Raw genomic sequence first — 18,612 nt, forward strand, 5'->3', positions numbered from 1 at the left:
ACCTCCAAGTCTCAGCCAGATATGTTCGAACATGCCCAGAGGGTATGCATACATGGTCACCGATAAGCTCTGACTTCTTCCTGGAAGCATCCACTGTTTCTTCCACCCTGGCTTCTTTCGGTCATGCTCACTACCAGTGAAGAAGGTGTGGGATCTCATCATGGCATTTTGTCTGAAACCCACAGTCAGGACAATAACACACGGGCACCACCATTTATACAAAATGCTTCACCCCTGCCTTTCTTGGGTGCTGCCCCTTCCGTGATATATCGATCAGGTTTCTACCAGAGAAACAGTACCAATAGGATGGATGGATAGATGGATGAATGGATGGCTTTAAAAAATTCATTGGGAAGCCTGAGTGGCTCAGTGGTTGAGCATCTGCCTTCGGCTCAGGACATGATCCTGGAGTCCTGGGACCAAGCTCCCTGCATTGGAGCTTGCTTCTCCCTCTGCCTGTGTCTCTGCCTCTGTCTCTCATGTCTCTCATGAATAAATAAATAAATTCTTTAAAAAGAAAAAGAAAAAAGATTTATTGGCTGGCTCATTCAAAAGAGCATGCAACTCTTGATCTTGGGGTCATGAGTTTGAGCCCCATGTTGAGTGTGGAGATTACTTAAAAAAGAAAAGAAAATGATTTGTTGTAAGAAATTGGCTTATGTGATTGTGGGGGCTGACAAGTCTGAAACTTGGAAGGGCAGGCTAGGCTGGAAACCATTTTTTTTTTTTAACATTTCATCTTTTATTAAGGAAAGTTTGTGAAAAATACAGGCTGGAAATTCTTTTTTTTTTTTTTTTTTTTTTTTCAGGCTGGAAATTCTTGAGCAAGAAACTCTATGGCGGGGTGTTGACACTTCCGGGTGGGACCAGTGTGAGGTGGTTGAGCAGGGCCTGGTACCTCTGGTGGCAACTATGGCATATAACGGCCTTGCAGTGCCTCCCATTGTGATGAGCATGTTCTGGGGCTTCATCAGTGTCTGCGTGCCCTGGTTCATCCCTAAGGGTCCCAACTGGGGAGTCATCATCACCACGCTGGTAACCGGTTACATTTGCTGCTATCTCTTTCGCTGGTTGCAATTCTGGCCCAACTCAACCCTCTCTTTGGACCACAGTTGAAAAATGAGACCATCTGGTACCTTAAGTATCACTGGCCTTGGGGAGGAAGACCTGCTCTCCAGCGCTCAGTTATCGAGGTCACGAAGAGAATTCCACTACATGCAAAATTAACTCCAAACCCAGACCACCTTCTTTGGCTCACCTATTTTGGCCATCAGCTGCCTCAAGCATTTCCACTACATTTGAATATCTTATTCTACAATACGGTATTTTTTTTTTCCTGTCACCTGTTTTACATTTTGATGAATTATATGCCTACTTAACCTAAACTGTGCTGACTCTAATAAAATGTTTATGCACTCGTCTGAGATAGAAGGTGCTATTCTTCTGAGAAATACATTGCTCTCTCCTTGGAACCTGTGAATTTGAAGATGACTGCTGCCTGGTCACAACATGGGAGTCAGCAGAGTATTCAAAAACCGTCTCGGAAAAAAAAAAATCATCTGGAGACAGTAAGGATTGGGTGGGGGCAATCAGTAGGAGAGCATGTTCAGAGGGAATATCTGTCCCAACAGAATTATACCAAAGAATATATATATATAGTTCTTAAAGGGAAGAGCTATTGGTTTTTGTTGTTGTTTAAGATTTTATTTATTTATTCATGAGAGGCACAGAGAGAGGCAGAGACAGAGGCAGAGGGAAAAGCAGGCTCCATGCAGGGATTCCATCCTGGGACTGCAGGATCATGCCCTGGGCTGAAGGCAGACCCTCAGCCGCTAAGCCACCCAGGCATCCCCCAAAGTATATTTTCAGGATGACTTTCTTATTTCTGCCATCGACTAGAATAAATTATTTTTCAGCTTTCTGTGGGGAAAAAAAAAGAAAAGAAAAGAAAAAGAAACTCTATGGCCGATGCTATAGTCCATAGACAAATGTCTTTTTCCTTAGGCAAATCTCAATTCTGTTCTTAAAGTCTTTCAGCTGATTGAATGAGACCTACCCAGAGTATCAAGGATAATCTCCTTTACTTAAACTCAATTGACTGTAGATATTAATTGCAACACTTTGATTAGTGTTTGATTGAATAACTGGATATTATAGCTTAGCCAAGTTGATGCATTGAACTAATCATCGTGCTGAGGGGCCACCCATATTGATGAGCAGGAGGCAAAGCTGCCTCATGTTTTGTGGCAAACTCAGGGGTGCTGTCTTCTATGGCATGTCCATGTAGAAGTGGGGAGAAGACCACTCTCCCTACTTTACCAACATGCTTTGTCACATCGACAAAATGAAAGGGAATGTCATTATTTCCGGTCCTGTATAGACTTAGTACTAGAAATGGCTCTTTCAGATTTAGTTTGCATTTATAGCCTAGAGACTGAGACAGCTCAGACCAGCGATGCTGGCTTCCAGTTGGCTGGGTTGGGGACTAGACAGCTAAGAGGGACAAACACCGCATCACCCAATGCTTATTCTTTTTTTTTTTTTCTAAGACTTTATTTATTTATCCATGAGAGACACAGAGAAAGAGATAGATAGAGACACAGGCAGAGGGAGAAGCAGGCTCCCTGCAAGGGGCCCAATGTGGGACTTGATCCCCGAACCCAGGATCACGCCCTGGGCCAAAGCAGAGGCTCAACCGCTGAGCCACCCAGGCATCCCGAGGCTTATTCTTAAGGCCAGGTTTGTCTGCCTGAACGTAGCTACTTCCCTTCGGATGCATTCTTCCCCAGGAGATAACCCGCTCCACAGGCGACTAGACTCCTGGCAGGGCTTGCCTGCCCAGGCTGCTCACATTCCAAGACCGCAGGGGTGCTTGTACCCCATGGAGTGCCGGGAAGCCCACCACAAAGGGGAAGGGAAGCTGAAAAGGAACTCCAAATGAAAACATCTCAAAAAAGGAAAGACTTGTAAAAAAGCATTAACCAGAGTATTTTTAATCAGAAAAGAAATACTAATGATGACAAGAGAGGCTATGCAACAATCCAGAAAGAATTACATGACAAAATGGCAAATGCTAACAAGGACCCAAAACACACAGCTATAGGGAAAGAGCAGAATTCTTGCAAAATAGCCCACAAATCAACAATGTTAATCCATTCAAATGTCCTACTGGCCGAGTCTCAAGCCGGGTCCTCCTAGGATGTGCCTGTGCTCCCCACCTCCCCCCCCCCCCCCCCAGTGCCCCACCTCTCATGAGGTGAATGCATTCTTTCCCATCTGTTTCATGGTTTAAGAGACTAAAGAGTGCTGTTCATACCCGGAATCTTCACTTAACTGCTAAGTATTTGAATGATTACACTTAAAGACAGGTGTGAAAGGATGTATAATTAAGAATTTGTGCCTACCCACACACATCACATTCTCACATATACAATCACTTGTTTTTCTGGAGGGAAGCTCAAGAAACTGTCTTTAGGGAGAAGGACAGGTGGTAAGGAAGAAAGATGTTACTTTTCACTTAGCTATTATCTGTAAACTTTGAATTTTCAAACCTGCATATACATTGAATTTTTCAAAGTGCAAAACCAAGATGCCCTAACATAATTTAGTTTAATTAATTTCACTGACACAATTTAGTTTTAGTTACTACATTAGGAATGCTTGTCATAATTCTCTAAGGAGGAGGAGTAAGGTACATAAGAATTGAGAAGAAAGAGGCACCTGCATGGCTCAGTGGGTTGAGCATCTGCTGTCAGCTCAGGCCATGATCCCAGGGTCCTGGGATCTGGCCCCAAGTCAGACTCCCTGCAAAGTGGGGAGTCAGCTTCTTTCTCTCCCCCTTTCCCCATTGCTCCTGCTCTCTCTTCTCTCTCTCTCTCTCTCTCTCTCTCTCAATATCTCTCTCTCAAATAAATAAAATCTTAAAAAAAAAATTGAGAGGAAAGGAGCACATCACTTTGGGCAGTCAAGATGTTTATATTTAGGAAAATCATCCTAAACGCTACTGGAGTTTGGCAGTGGCTTCAGCAAGATTTTAGATTGTAAGAATACAGCTGGAAAAACAGCTGGAAAATTTAGTGGGAAGGAAAAGATCCCATAGACAATAATAAATGCAAACCAACCAGTAAACATCTAGGAATTACCTTCACTTTGGACATACAAAAGCCACTCAAAGAAAATGCATATTTCTCAAATTTAGCCATTATAAACCAACACTGGGGAGATAGGGCATGTGACAATGATCCTAATTCTTTTTTCTTTTTTATTTTTTTATTTTTTTTTAAGATTTTATTTTTATTTATTTATTTATGAGAGCCAGAGAGAGAGAGAGAGAGAGAGAGAGAGAGGCAGAGACACAGGCAGAGGGAGAAGCAGGCTCCATGCTGGGAGCCTAACGTGGGACTCGATCCCGAGTCTCCAGGATCACACCCTGGACTGAAGGTGGGCGCCAAACCGCTGAGCCACCTAGGGATCCCTCTAATTCTTTTTTAAATTTTAAATATTTTATTTATTTCCTTATTTGAGAGACAGAGCATGAACAGAGGGAGAGGGATAAGCAGACTCCAAGCTGAGCATGGAGCCTGACACAGGGCTGAATCCCGTGACCCCCCTCCCCCAAAAAAAGAATCCCATGACCCCAAGATAATGAGCTGAAATCAAGAGTCAGATGCTCAATGGAATGAGCCATCCAGGTGCCCCACTGTGACTCTAATTCTTGAAATAATATGGAGCCACAGTATTTTCACAGTTTTTTTTAAAATGGCAGAAACTTATTTTTTTTAAAGACTTATTCATTTACTTATTTATGATAGACAGAGAGAGAGAGAGAGAGAGAGAGAGAGAGAGAGAGGCAGAGACACAGGAGGAGGGAGAAGCAGGCTCCATGCCTGGAGTCCGACATGGGACTCGATCCCAGAACTCCAGGATGGGCTCTGGGCCGAAGGCAGGCACTAAACCGCTGAGCCACCCAGGGATCCCCCAGAAACTTATTTCATATGAAGTTCTTCATATTCAGAAGCTTTATATATGGGATTGTGTCTATGTAATATATAAGAGTGGGCTGCCCTTGCAGGGAGCCTGCCTCTCCCTCTGCCTATGTCTCTGCCTCTCTCGCTCTCTGTGTCTCTCATGAATAAATAAATTTTAAAATATTTTTTATAAAAAGGGGGGGACACCTGGGTGCGTCAGCGATTAAGCGTCTGCCTTCAGCTTGGGGTGTGATCCCCCGGAGTCCTGGGATTAAGTCCCACATGGGGCTCCTTGCATAGGTCCTGCTTCTCCCTCTGCCTATGTCTCTGCCTCTGTGTGTGTTGTGTTGCTCATGAATAAATGAATGAATGAATAAATAAATGAATTTAAAAAAAAAAACAAAAAAACAAGAAGAGTGAGTTGCCCTTGGACACACAGAGTGACCTTAGAGTCCCATCCTTTCAGTGCCTTTCCCCTAAAACATCTCCATGGAACACTGGTTAAAAGCCAGTAATAAATATTATCTAACATTTGACCTCTTGCTCATGCGACTTTAAAACTACACTGAGATTAGGGGCACCTGAGTGGCTCAATCAGTTGGGTGTCTGCCTTCAGTTTAGGTTATGATTCTGGGATCCTGGGATTGAGCCCCAAGTCAGACTTCCTCCTCAGGAGGGAGTCTGCTTCTTCTTTGTCTGCCCCTCTCCTGGCTCATGCTCTCTCTCTCTCTTGAATAGATAAAATCTTAAAAAAAAAACAAAACAAAACACTACACTGAGATTAAACTGAAAAGGTCTGGGACACCTGGGTGGCTCAGTGGTCTTCGGCTCAGGGTGTGATCCCAGGGTCTGGGATCGAGTCCTGCATTGGGCTCCTTGTGGGGGGCCTGCTTCTCCCTCTACCTGTGTCTTTGCCTCTCTCTGTGTCTCTCATGAATAAATAAATAAAACCTTAAAAAAAATAAAAACAAATAAATAAACTGAAAAGGTCAGATCTACCATCAATACCATTTACCTTTGCAGTTTTATAGTGAAATCAAAGCCAACAGTTTCTAGAGGTTTATTTCCAATTGTAGCAACGTGCTCTTTTCCATCATCCTCTGGTACATCTTGCTTTATTTACTTACTTATTTATCTTTTAAGTAATCTTTACACCAGCACGAGGCTTGAACTCATGACCTGAGATATGCTCCACCAACTGAGCCAGGCAGGTGCCCTCTCTCATGCATCTTATAATACACATTGCTTAGGAGTGGCAAATCTACAAGCAAAACCTACCCTGTTTGCAGGGATAAAAGATTCTTTGTGGTGCCTGACTGGCTCAGTCAGTAGAACATGTGACTCTTGATCTCTGGGTTGTGAGTTTGAGCCCCCTGTTGGGTGTAGAGATTACTTTAAAAAAAAATTCTCTTAGTGGATAACAGGAAAAGGGTGCAGAAGATGGAGAGGACTTTGAAGCCCTCAAAGAAATCAATGGGAGCTAGCACAGTATTGTGAAGGTTCCCAGTCTATGTCTACTGAAAAATCAACAAAACCAGTTAAATAGAAAAAATAATGAGATTAAGGTTTTATTTATAACAAATATGACTAATCATAGTTATCACTCATGCTATATGAGAGTTGGCACAAATGTAACAAACCATAAACACTGGTACCTAATAGGTACCTCGAACAACTGTGAAATTAAACTCTGATCTTCTTCCCTAAGCTGTTCCTCCCCTAGTCTTCCTCACATCAGCTCATGGCAGCTCTCCTTCTAGTTGTTCAGGCTAAAACTTTGGATCCATCCATTTGTGTTTCTTTTCTTTTCTTTCCTTTTTGTTTTAAGATTGTATTTATTTATTTGACAGCTCTTAAGGGAGAGCATAAACAGATGGAATAGCAGGCAGAGGGAAAAGCAGACTTCCCACTGAGCAGGGAACCTGATGTGGGGCTCAGTCCTGGGACCCCAGGATCATGACCTGAGCCACAGACAAATGCTTAACCCACTGAGCCACCCAGGTGCCCCAGTATTTCTTTTTTTTAAGAAATTGTGTTTTTTTGTTTTTTTTTTTTAAAGTAGGCTCCATGACCAGTGTGGAGCCCAACACAGGGCTTGAACTCAAAACTGTGAAATCAAGAGTCAGACACTTTTAACCAGCTGAGCCACCCAGGCACCTCTTAGAGTTATCCGTGAAAGCTCTCTTTCTCTTTCTTCTTATGTCATGTCCACTTGCAAATCCTGTCATCTGTATCTGCAATATATATCTAAACTCTGACTCCACTGCTGGTTTCACCGTGGGCGGCTGGCTCCAAATTATCACCATTTTCAGCCGGATTATTGAGTGGCCTCCTTGATAGTCTCTCTGCTTCTGCCAGCATGGCACCCTTAAAATATGTCACCTCAGGCCACTCCCTGGCTCAAAACCCTCCAGTGGCTCCCATCTTATTCTGAGCAAAATCCAAAGACTTACAAAGACCATCAAGGCCCCCCATGATCCGGTCCCGTCCCTTCCCCTTGCCTTGACTTCTCCCACCACTCAGGCAGTTCCACACACAGAGGTCAGCCTGTCCAGGTCTGATCCTACCTTGGTCCCTCTGCATTTGCTTCTCCCTTTGCCTGGAACGCCTTTCTCGCAGATAACCCATGAGGTTCATTTCTTCCCTTTTTCAGGTCTGTACTTGAATGTCACCTTCTTGGTGATGCCTTTATCAGAACATCTTTAAAATTTCATCTCTCCCCATTACTCTCTCTCTCTCCTTTCCCTGCTTTATTTCCCTCCACTGCATCAATCACCATCTGGCATACTCTCTATTTTCCTTAATTAGTCTGTTTAGAATGTAAGCTCCAGGGGCACCTTGGCAGGCTCAGCTGGTAGAGCATGCAGCTCTTAATCTCAGGGTTGTTAATTCAAGCCCTGATGTGGGTGTGGAGCTTACTTTAAAATTTTTTTAAAAAGGAAAAAAAGAATAGAAGTTCCATATGGGCAATCAAGAGTTTTATCTGGTTTCTTTGCTGCTATATCCCAAGTGCCCAGGGAAAGGTTTAGCGTTCTGTAGGTGATCAGTAATAATAATAATAACAAAAACAGTATATATATATTTTTTCTTTTTTTAAAGATCTTATTTATTTATTCATAGAGATACAGAGAGAGAGAGAGAGAGAGAGAGAGGCAGAGACACAGGCAGGGAGAGGAGCCTGACATGGGACTCGATCCAGGGTCTCCAGGTTCACGCCCTGGGCTGCAGGCGGCGCCAAACCGCTGCACCACAGGGGCTGCCCTTTTTTTTTTTTTTTTTTTTTTTAAGACTTTATTTATTTGGCAGAGAGTGAGAGAACAAGCAGGGGGAGCTGCAGCGGGAGAAGGCAAAGCCGGCTCCCCACTGAGCAGGGAACCTGATGTGGGGCTCAGTCCCAGGACCCCAGGATCATGACCGGACCCAAAGGCAGAGGCCTAAACAACTGAGCCACCCAGGCACCCCCAAAGCAGCATTTTATTTTATTTTTTAAAACATTTTATTTATTTATTCATGAGAGACACAGAGAGAGAGGCAGAGACACAGGCAGAGGGAGAAGCAGGCTCCATGCAGGGAGCCGGATGTGAGACTCGATTCCGGGACTCCAGGATCATGCCCTGGGCCGAAGGCAGGCGCTCAACCGCTGAGCCCCCCAGGCATCCCCCAGAACAGCACTTTAATAAGTGTTTCCTGGGAATCCCTGGATGGCTCAGTGGTTTAGCGCCTGCCTTTGGCCCAGGGCATGATCCTGGAGACCTGGGATTGAATCCCACATCGGGCTCCCTGCATGGAGCCTGCTTCTCCCTCTACCTGTGTCTCTGCCTCTCTCTCTCCTCTGTGTCTTTCATGAATAAATAAATAAAATCTTTAAAATAATAATAATAATAATAATAATAATAATAATAAGTGTTTCCTGAAGCTAGTCACTGTTCTGATCATTCTATATACATTACCTCATCCAATCCTCATAAAAAAACCTCGTAGGAGGTTTGCAACCAAACTTGCAAGGTAGGTGTTACCTATGTTTCTGAGATGAGGAGGTTAATGATATTGTTAAGTTAACATAGCCAGTAAGTACATAGACCAGGTTTTGTACCCAAGAATTCTGGCCTCAGGGCCTCCGCTCTCAATCCTTGCACTATACTAACTCTCATAATAAGAAGTAAATTTCTGTTGGGAGAATAAAGACATTCCTGCTACAACCATCCACATAAGTCTTTGTGCACATTTCTATATGATGGATGTAACCAATAACAGTTTGCCCTCCAAAATATATAAGGGAAGACTCATAAAATGGCTTTTTAAAAATTTTTTTTCATAAAATGGCTTTTATCCAGACTTATAAAGTCATTATTTTTAACATATGGTTAAGAGAGATAAACCCAGGAAAACACAGCACATAAACTGTGAGAAAAGACTCAGCTTTTCCAGCAAAAAAACGTTTGAATACAACAACATTAAGGTATGCTTTAAAAAACGTAAGTTATAAAAACAAAATTTGGAGAAACAAGCTGCCTTACGCAATGGCTAGGTTGTTTTAGAGAGCATTTTCACAATCTATTTCAAGCATTTTAAAATCTTTTTATCCTGGGGCACCTGGGTGGCTCAGTGGTTGAGCATCTGCCTTGGACTCCAGTCATGATCCTGGAATCCTGGGATCAAGTCCTGTATTGGGCTCCCTAAAAGGACTTTACTTCTCCCTCTGCCTGTGTCTCTGCCTCTATGTGTCTCTCATGAATAAATAAATAAATAAATAAATAAATAAATAAATAAATAAATAAAAATTTTATTTTTATTTTTTTAAAGATTTATTTATTCAGAGAGGGCGAGAGAGAGGCAGAGACACAGGCAGAGGGAGAAGCAGGCTCTATGCAGGGAGCCCGACGTGGGACTCGAATCCGGGTCTCCAGGATCACACCCCGGGCTGGAGGCAGCATTAAACCTCTGCGCCACCGGGGCTGCCCAAATAAAATCTTTTAAAAAGTAAAATAAAATAAATCTTTTTCTCCCTGGACCTATGTATTATTAGTCAGGACTCCTTTGGCTGTAGGTGACAGAAATCCAACACAGACTAGCTCAGGCAAAGGGAATTTATCCAGAAGAGTTGATCCTGGATCCAGGAGCTCAAAGCACTTCCCCAGCGATCTGAGCTCCTTGGCTCTCCCTGCCCCTGGCTTTGTTTTCCCTTGCTCTGCTGGGGAAGAAGCCCTGCCACCTCCATGTTAGCAAGCGCTGCATGGCTCTTGTCCTTAGGAAGACTCCCAGGATCCATTGCAATGCCCCAGAATAAATCTACCAAGGTTATATGCCCATTCTTGAGCAATCTCATGTTCAAATACGGGGTTTTCTAACTGGCAAAGACAATGCTGTGTGTTGACCACTGTTTCATTTCTTCCTGGGCACAGAAGACACCATTTCCCAGGTGGCCTCATATCTAGTGGAAGTGTGTGACTAATTCTGGCCAACCAAATATGGCAATGAGAGGTACAACTTCAGAGCTGCTGTACTCCCTCCCCCAGTCCTCCTACTCTCTGCTCCTTAATGGTTGATGCATGTACAGGTCTCATGGAAGGGCCCCAAAGAAGCTCTAAAGAACACTGAAGACACTAGAAGGAAGGAACTTCTATCTAAATTTCAGCTTATAGAAGGACCTTCCTGGGCAGCCAAGGTGGCTCAACAGTTTAGCGCCTCCTTCAGCCCAGGGTATGATCCTGGAGTCCCGGGATCGAGTCCCACATTGGGCTCCCTACATGGCAACTGCTTCTCCCTCTGCCTGTGTCTCTGCCTCTCTCTCTCTCTCTCTCTCTCTCATAAATAAATAAATAAAGTATTTAAAAAAAGAAATAGAAGGACCTCCCCATGTCCTGCCTCCTCTACTTTCCAAAAATCTTTATCAAGCAAGGATATAACCAAGAAATAAATTCTTTTTTTTTTTTTAAGATTTTATTCACTTATTTAGAAAGACATACACACACAGAAGCAGAGACACAAGCAGAGGGAGAAGCAGGCTCCACACAGGGAACCCGATGCAGGACTCGATCCCGGGATTCCAAGACCACACCCTGGGCCAAAGGCAGGCACTAAACCGCTGAGCCACCCAGGGATCCCCCAAGAAATAAATTCTTAACTGTGTTAAACCACTGAGACTTGTGTTTTGTTGTTACCAATCTACCCTGAGCAAATTGGCTCACACACCTACCCTTGGGACAGGACAGGTGGGGACATTTGCTTGAAAGCACATCCAAACCATAAAGTGGAAGGGATGTTCCCAGTGGAAAGGGTTGTGCATCAGACAAAAAAGGAACAGATGAATACCTCAATCTAATTATCTTTTGGTTGCAAATTAGTCCCAAGGAAATAACCCAAAAGGAAACTGAAGTCATTTGAATAAGGATGTTCATTGCAGAGATATTTATAATAGCAATAGATTGGCAATGTCCCAAAAGCTTAAAAAGCATAGATGCAACAAAACAAAATATGGTCAATCAGTATAATGGACCCCACTGACATAGGAAATAATGTGAAATGACAAATACCAGGGCCCCTGGCTGGCTCAGCTGGTAGGGCATGTGACTCTCGATCTTGGGGTTGTGCATTCAAGCCCCATATTGGGTATAGAGATTACTTAAAAATAAGTCTTGAAAAATGAAATGAGAAATCTCAAGCACAAAAGGATTTCATTCTCTCCTTACTCCTTATAGGGGTGCTGGGGCTTGGATCTTTTCTGACTCCTGATGGATGGGTGGAGTCCCCAGAACTGGGAGCCCGAATCAAGAAGTCCTCACTGAAGCTGGAGAGGAGGAGGATCCAAAAATTCTACTGGAGGCCTGGGGTTCCCACCTGCAAGAAGACACCTAGGAAAGAGCATGAGATCAAGGTTCCAAACTCGGAGGAGAGAAAAGTTTGAGCAGATGAGGATCAAGCTGCAGAAGTGGAGGCAGATACCCTGCGAGTGTCCGAGGATGTTCAGGGCTGGCTTTGGGGTCGGCTGGGCTGGCCAAGTGAAGGGCCAAAACTGGGGCGGGCACCAGACCCTTCCAAGTCCCCTAGACAGGGCACAGTGTCTCTTCACTTACCCGGTGGAATGTCTGAACTTCTTCAGAGGAGTTCTTGACAGAGAGATGGAGGCCAGTCATCTGTTGCCAACATAGCCTATTGTTAGTACCAAATGTTGGTCCCAAGGCCAGTGGGGATTCCATGTTTTCTGTATGCATGTCACACTTGCCCCTTCTGATTTGTCCAGGCTGGTTGTGGGGGTGTGGAGGGTGGTCTGGGGGTAGTAGGGAGCAGTTGAGGATGAGGTAGATCTACAGGAATGGGGAGCAGTGCCATGGCTTTGCAAGAACTGGCATTTCAATTTTCATCACGGCTGCATAGCACATATATGTCAGGAATCACAGTTCTTCCGGCTTACTCGGGGAGCCCCTTACAAGTGGGCAGAGCACTGTGGTAGGCAGAATAATGGCCCCCCAAAGATGTCCGCATCCTGTGGCTATGTTATGTTCTAGAGCCAGGCAGGATTAACGCTGCAAATAGAAGTAAGGGTGCTAATCAGATGACCTTAAGACAAGAAAATGATCAGGGCACCTGAGTGGCTCGGTGGTGAGCATCCACCTTTGGTTCAGGTTGTGATCCCGGGGTTCTGGAATCGAGTCCCGCATCGTGCTCTCCACGGGGAGCCTGCTTCTGCCTCTGCCTGTGTCTCTGCCTCTCTCTCTGTGTCTCTCATGAATAAATAAATAAAATCTTAAAAACAAAAAACAAAATGATCCTGGATTATCTGGGTGGGCTCTGTGGAATCACAAGGGGACTTTAAATGTGAAAGAGGGAGGGCAGGAAAGTCAGAGTCAGTGAGAGATTTGAAGATGCTATGCTGCTGGCTTTGAAGGTGGAGGAAGTGGCCATGAGTCCAGAAAATGCTGGCAGCCTCTCGAAGCCGGAAGGGACAAGGAAATTGATGCTCTAGAGTCTCCGGAAGGAAGCAGCCTTCCAACACCTTGAATTTAGTTCAGTGACACCCATTCTGACTTTGGGCCTCCAGAACTGTGAGATGGTAAGTTTGTGTGATTTTAAACCATTATGCTTGTGATGTTTTGTTCCAGCAGTCACAGGAAGCTCCTCTCCAGCCTCTAAGGTAAGTGCTGTGTGGCTCCGCTGCATGCTGTTCATGGAGACTCCTGAGCTGTTGAAGCCCAACGGGGTGCTTGTCAGAATCACCAGGGGACATTTATTTATTCTTCTGTTGTTTTTTTTTTAAGATTTTATTTATTCACGAGAGACACACACACAGAGAGAGAGAGAGAGAGAGGCAGAGACACAGGCAGAGGGAGAAGCAGGCTCCATGCAGGGAGCCCAAGGTGGGACTCCTGGGTCTCCATGGGCTGAAGGCGGTACTAAACCACTGGGCCACTGGGGCAGCCCTATTTATCTGTTAGTTAATGTATTTATTATGGAATATTTCAATAACAGAAATATGACAGATGTATAACAAACATCCACATATGTTTGTCACTGGAGAAACAAAAGATTGCCAATTTAGTTTTCCTATGGCCTCAAAAAAATGGAAAAAAATTCTTTAAAAATTGGAAAAAAATGTGTAGTAATTCCCGATATACCCACCATAAGATTCTATAATTTACATTGGACTCTTTATCATGCAACTGTTCATTTCTCCACCCATTTCTCCACCCATCAACCCACCTCGTTTTTTCATGCATTTCAAAGTAAATTACATTGGCCCTGAGTCAAGGCCAGCAGTTTGCTGAAGCTGTTGGTTTAAAGCAGGAGTCTCAAGAAATGTCTTTCTACTGGCTACGTCAGTTGGTAGAAAATGCAACTCTGGATCTCGGGGTCCTGAGTTCAGGGCAGCCCCATGTTGGGTGTAAAGTCTACTTAAAGGAAAACAAACAAACAAAGCTTCCCCAAACATTTCTGTGCAATTTTGTGTATGTGTGTGGTCCCATTTTCATTTCTCTTGGGTAAATACACAGGAATAGATGCACTGGGTCATAAGTAAGTTGTATGTTTATTTTTTTATTTTTATTTTTTTAAAGATTTTATTTATTCATGAGAGACACAGAAAGAGAGAGAGAGGCAGAGACACAGGCAGAGGGAGAAGCAGGCTCCACGCAGGGAGCCCGACGTGGGACTCGATCCCGGGTCTCCAGGATCACGCCCTGGGCCAAAGGCAGGCGCTGAACCGCTGAGCCATCCAGGGATTCCCTGTATGTTTAATCTTATGAAACTGTTACACATTTTCCCAAAGTTGTGCAATTTTTAAAAATTAATGAATTAGCTAATTCATTAATTTTTATTTTTAAAATGATTTTATTTATTTATTTGACAGAAAGAAAGAGAGCACAAGCAGAGCAAGCGGTAGGCAGAGGGAGAGGAAGAAGCAGGCTCCCTGCTTTACTGACAGCACCACCCAGGCACCTTTATTTATTTATTGGTTTATTTATTTATTTATTTATTTATTTATTTATTTATTTATTTAAAATAATCTCTGCACCGAACGTAGGGTTCAAACTCATGACTCCAAGATCAAGAGTCACGTGCTCTTCCAACTGAGCCAGCCAGGAGTGTTGTGCCACTTTAAACTTTCGCCAAAAATGTAGAGTTTGGTTACTCTATATCCTCTTCAACATTTGGTGTCTTTAGTCTTGAGTTTTAGTCATTTTGTTGGCAGTGTAGCTCATTGTGATTTCGGCTTGCATTTCCCTGATGACCAAGTGATGGAGACCACTTTTTGTGTGCATATTGGCTATCCATCTGTCTTTGTGAAGTGTCTTTTCAAATCCTTTGCCTATTTTAAACATTGGATTGTTTTCATTATTGAGTTCTAAGGACTTTTTAAAAGATTTTATTTATGTATTCATGAGAGACAGAGAGAGGCAGAGGGAGAAGGAGGCTCCCTGTGGGGAGCCTGATGTGGGACTGGATCCCAGGATCCCAGGATCACAACCTGAGCCAAAGGCAGATGCTCAACGACTGAGCCACCCAGGTGCCCCAAGAATGTTTTTTATATCCTGGATACATTTTCTTGATCAGATACATATTTTGAGGGGATCCCTGGGTGGCACAGCGGTTTGGCGCCTGCCTTTGGCCCAGGGCACAATCCTGGAGACCCGGGATCGAATCCCACGTCGGGCTCCCGGTGCATGGAGCCTGCTTCTCCCTCTGCCTGTGTCTCTGCCTCTTTCTCTCTCTCTGTGTGTGTGACTATCATAAATAAATAAAAAATTTTAAAAAAAGATACATATTTTGAGAATATTTTTACTCAGTCCATAGCAGAGTTAAAGTGGGTGGTACGGCTGTGTTTCTTGGTGAGCAGGGAGCAGCAGAGAGAGTTCTCTAGAGCTTGATTGATGTATTCCACCAGGAATCCAGAGGTAAGTTAGTTAGGGTACCTGCTTCCCACCATGATGATGTGATGGCCATGGGCATCAAGGCGACCATTGATCTTCAGCAGCACTGCTGTTTATTCTCAGCCAGAGTACCTGTGAGTCAAGAGCTGATGGACTTAAGTGGCAGTTTTCAGACCACAAGGTCACCAAAAGTCCCCTTGAATGGTCATGTTCAGGATTTTGAATGATCCTTAATGACACGCTGAGTGATGCCATGTCTGATCTCAACCCTGATGTGCAGTATCTTGCTGCCAGGGCATTGATGGCTGTTCAGGAGGAAGAGGATCCAGTTCATTCCTTACCTTTGGGTGGACTTGAATTTCAGCCAACTCGGTGATGGTCCTGCAGAATTGCTTAGACAAGCAGCAACAAAGCTGGCATGACTTCAAAGTTCTCAGGTCATGGGGCTTTGGAAATGGGGCTTTCCTGCCATCCTCAGCTAATATGACAGGATATCTGCTAGATAGTTTAGGCTGCTCAGCTAGCAAATGTGAATATCCAACTCTTTGAAGACTGATAAGGTAGGAGCTGAACCAAGTGAGTTCCAGGCACTGCTGGCTGCCAGGTGATAGGAACTCCCCTCCCTAAAAATAACCTGGCTCAGTGGCAATGTGTCCCCTAGAAAGTCACATACATTAGCCATCACAGGATTTCTTCACACAGTGTCACATAGAAGTCACTTAGTCTGGGGACTTCTTGAGGCAGGCTGGATGGGATGGCTTTGAGGATGTAAAGTTATGCTGGTCTGGAGGAAGGCCAAGGACAAGTAAGAAATAAAGAGGAATCCCTGAAAGAAAACACACAGTGAGGCTGATACAGGAGGAATCCCATCTCTTTTCTGAGGTCACTTGGGGCAATCAGAGTGGGAAAGTAGATTCTTGATCACTAAGAAACCCCAGATTCTATTTTTTTTGAAACTCCAGATTCTAGAACTACCTGGGGTAAGGTATTCCTAACCCAGGAGTCCAGACCCTTTGCCCTTTATCTTGCAGATACACACTGCCTAGAATGAACATGTCCAGGAATATCAGTCTGGCTCACAAAACTACACTTCTCAGGATTGGCCTGGAGGTGGCGCCCCTGCTGTTGGTCTGGAACCACTAGACAGAGACTCAGGCGGGTCTGGCAAATGGATGAGGATGTCACCCAGTGGAAGATGCCCAGAGGGTCAGGCTGTTTCTTTCTTTCTTTCTTTCTTTCTTTCTTTCTTTCTTTCTTTCTTTCTTTCTTTCTTTCTTTCTTTCTTTCTTCTTTCTTTCTTTCTTTCTTTCTTTCTTTCCTTCTTTCTTTCTTTCTTTCTAGAGAAAGAGCGGGGTGGGGTGGGGTGGAGAGGTAGGCAGAGGGAGAGGGAAGCGGAGAATCCCATGCAGTCCACAGAAGCAGAACTCGATCTCATGACCCTGAGATCATGATCTGAGCCGAAATCAAGAGTCCCATGCTTAACTGATTGAACCTCCCAGGCACCCCAAGGCTAGTCTCTTTCATCAGCTCCTGGAAAAGAACAGGGACATTGCCCAAGCCTAAGACCCCTGCCATATCTTCCAACTGCTCAAGACTTATCTTGAAATCTGTTTTTGAATCCATCCCCTCAGATCCAGAGTGATCTGGGCTTTAAATACTACAACCCAATTTCTTTGCAAAACATTTCAAATATAGCCTTACCACGAATCCTTCCATGACACACCTTAAACATTCTCCTGATCAAGGGGTGACTGGCTGACTTAGTTGGAAGAACATGTGACTCCTGATTGTGTGGTTGTGAGTTGGAGTCCCACATCCGGTGTAGAGATTATTTAAATAAATATAACTTAAAGAAAAAAATTCTTCTGACCAAAATGCAGTCTGAGTGTTTAAAGAGCAAAGATACATGTGACATTCTCAAGGAAAGGATTGCAAGCAGGGCTAGAGGAGCCAGTAATCCCCTGGCCAGCCCCTTCCTTGTTATGTTGAGTCCAGGGTCCTCTAGTGGAGGGGTCAGGAAGGAGGCAGAGCTACAGGAACTCTGAGGCCCCTTCTTTGCTGAATGGGATTCAGTTTCTTCATCTCTGGGCCACTGTTCTGGCCAAGGGATCTGAGCTCTGCAAACAGGCTGAGGCATGTCTGCAAGACTGCCTTCCATTCCTTACCTCTGTGATCTGCTTCTAGTGTCTGAATGTGGAGAATCAGCAAAGCAAGGCACAGTCCCAAGTAGTGGCTACTTTGAGACTACAGTAGCCCTGGTTGAGGGCAGAGCCTATGACATGAGGTCCAGCCCTCAAGGGCAGTCCCTGGTGTGCATGTGCATGTGTGTATGTGTGTGTGTGCATGTGTGTTCCCAGGGCAGAGCCAAGCAGAGCCTTTCCTCCAGTCTCCATCCGTGGATACACCATCCCAGCTGAGGTGTGAGGAGTCCCCCCCACACACCCCCCCGCCCAGGCCTTTTATTTATCCCTTCAGCATTAGCTGGTGATGAGTCCTATGTTCCATTTACCACCTTCCCTTCCCCTAAAAAAGGTCACTCATTTTATAATCAAGCTAACGTACATTCACTGTTGAGGAAAGCAGATAAATGTTTAATAAAATCTGGAATCTCCTAAGAAGTTGGCTTTGTAGCTTCCTGGCTGAGAAAGCGGCATTCATAAGAGTGAGGAGATAACGAAAATGCTAAATAACTCGGGGTAGCTTTCGATGTCAGGAAAATCAAAATATTCCATTCTCGTATTGCTCGGTGAAAATGATCCGGCAGGAAGACTCACTGGGGCTTTGACGTACCCATACTTGCTCCACTTCGTATTTGCCCAGGCTTCCAGGGAGCAGTGAGGCCCAAAAGAGTGTGATGGAAAGAAACCCTGTTCAGAAAAAAAGCTTGTGGGTGGCTTAGTGGTTTGGCGCCGCCTTCGGCCCAGGGCATGATCCTGGAGACCCAGGATCGAGTCCCACGTTGGGCTCCCTGCATGGAGCCTGCTTCTCCCTCTGCCTGTGTCTCTGCCTCTTTTTCTCTCTGTGTCTCTCACGAATAAATAAAATCATTAAAAAAAAAAAAAAAAAAGCTTGTGGGTAACTGCCCCCTGGAAACTAAATTTGTCTTCTGCTGCCAGGCCAGCAAGGGCTGCGAATCCTTGAATGGTGTGCCCATGGAGGGGAGGATCAGAGGCGACACTGTCACTGTCCTAACACTTGGAAGAATGGCATCAGGTGTGGCTGCAGGCTGGCTGCAGGCTGGCTCCTCTAGGATGGTGTTCCCGGTGGCCTCGGAGGGCTAG

General features: G+C 44.5%; 1 non-coding gene and 1 pseudogene across 1 annotated transcript; both read left to right on the forward strand.

The window, feature by feature from the left end:
* Positions 1-912: 912 nt before the first annotated feature.
* LOC112920647 (V-type proton ATPase subunit e 1 pseudogene) lies at positions 913-18,612 on the forward strand (annotated as a pseudogene).
* LOC112920950 (small nucleolar RNA SNORA2/SNORA34 family) lies at positions 13,698-13,799 on the forward strand. The gene has a single exon (XR_003235166.1). It is a non-coding gene; the product is annotated as a small nucleolar RNA SNORA2/SNORA34 family (small nucleolar RNA).

This window comes from Vulpes vulpes, chromosome 2 (genome assembly GCF_048418805.1).
Source record: "Vulpes vulpes isolate BD-2025 chromosome 2, VulVul3, whole genome shotgun sequence".
NCBI classification, from domain to species: Eukaryota; Metazoa; Chordata; class Mammalia; order Carnivora; family Canidae; genus Vulpes; species Vulpes vulpes.